The 1,156-nt window shown below is 42.9% G+C and overlaps 1 protein-coding gene across 1 annotated transcript in view; it reads right to left on the bottom strand.

The window, feature by feature from the left end:
- The window catches only part of PPP1R10 (protein phosphatase 1 regulatory subunit 10), a gene marked incomplete at its 3' end in the record, with an annotated part of 14,344 nt that extends 13,445 nt beyond the window's left edge, over positions 1 to 899 (bottom strand). The window contains 1 exon segment of the mRNA XM_017740729.1: positions 285 to 899.
- Between the last annotated feature and the right edge of the window lie 257 nt (positions 900 to 1,156).

Genomic DNA, 1,156 nt, shown 5'->3' with positions numbered 1-1,156 from the left:
ATTTTTTTTTTGTTTTTTAAACCGTGGGAGCTGCTCGTGGACCCCTCCTCCTCCTCCGAAACCGCTTTTTTCTCCCGAAACCCCCCCAAAATTTCCAGCTTTCACCACCTTTGGGCACAGCCCACGTCCTCCTCAAGCACCGGGGGGGGGACGCAGACAGCGGGGGGGGGGGGAACTCTTCCTCCCAGTATTTTTTGCTCTTTGTGAAAAATAAATCAGTTTCTTTAAAGGGTTTTTTTCTTGTATTTTTTAAAGGGGGAGCCTGCTGAAAATTCAACACTTACTATCCAATTTTTTTTCTCAGCCGACAGCGCTTCAAGGTTTGGATTTTGGCATTTGGAGGTGGTGTTAGAGCCAAAAAATTCGTTTGATTTTAGTCATGGCTTTAAAAAAAACGCAGCAACTTTTTTTTTGCAGCTTGACGGGTATTTTGGGTTTTTTTTTTAAAGGGTTTTTTTTTTTTCCTTGGTTTGTTTTCTAAAGCCCTAAAAGAGTGGATCGAGCTAAAATGGTCGAGCTAGAAACCAAAAAAAAATAATAAAAAAAAAAAGTTGCTTGGGTTTTTTTGTTTAAAAAAAAAAAAGTGGGCTTTGCCTTTGTTTTTTTGGGGGGAAAGAAGAGGGAAATATGTTTTTTAAAGTGGCAGTTTCCTTCGGGTTTGGAACGGCTTCCAAGGACGGTCCAAAGGACGGAGAGGCTGCAGCGGCTCTTCACGGCAAAGGGGGAGAGAAAACCTGTTTTTTCCTTCCCCTCTTTGTTGTATATATATATTTTGTTGTTTTGTTCGCGTTTTGTATTGTATTTTGTATTGTTTGTATTGTTTTTCTCTCGTGGTAAAGGCGACGGCGTCTCTCAAGACCAACCAAACCTGGAGCGGGGAAAGGAAAAATAAAAGGGGGGGGGAGGAGGGGAGGTGGGCATAACGACACAAAAAAAAAAGGAAAAAATTGAAAAAAAAGGAATTAGAAGCAAAGAAGAAAAGACACGGAACGATTAGAAGCTGTTATCCCCAGGGAGATTTTAGAGTTTTAAAAGGGGGAAAAAGGCAAAAAAAATAACGAGGAAACGCCCTTGGAAAAGGGAGAGGGGGGAGGGCTCAACTCTGAGAAGACATGAGGGCGGCGGCGGCCCCGGAGGAGCTTCGGGACGAGAGAAG

The sequence above is a fragment of the Corvus brachyrhynchos genome, unplaced genomic scaffold (genome assembly GCF_000691975.1).
Source record: "Corvus brachyrhynchos isolate BGI_N302 unplaced genomic scaffold, ASM69197v1 scaffold628, whole genome shotgun sequence".
NCBI lineage: Eukaryota > Metazoa > Chordata > Aves > Passeriformes > Corvidae > Corvus > Corvus brachyrhynchos.
Note: the sequence above shows the minus strand (reverse complement) of the source record. Positions and strands in the feature narration are given on the sequence as shown.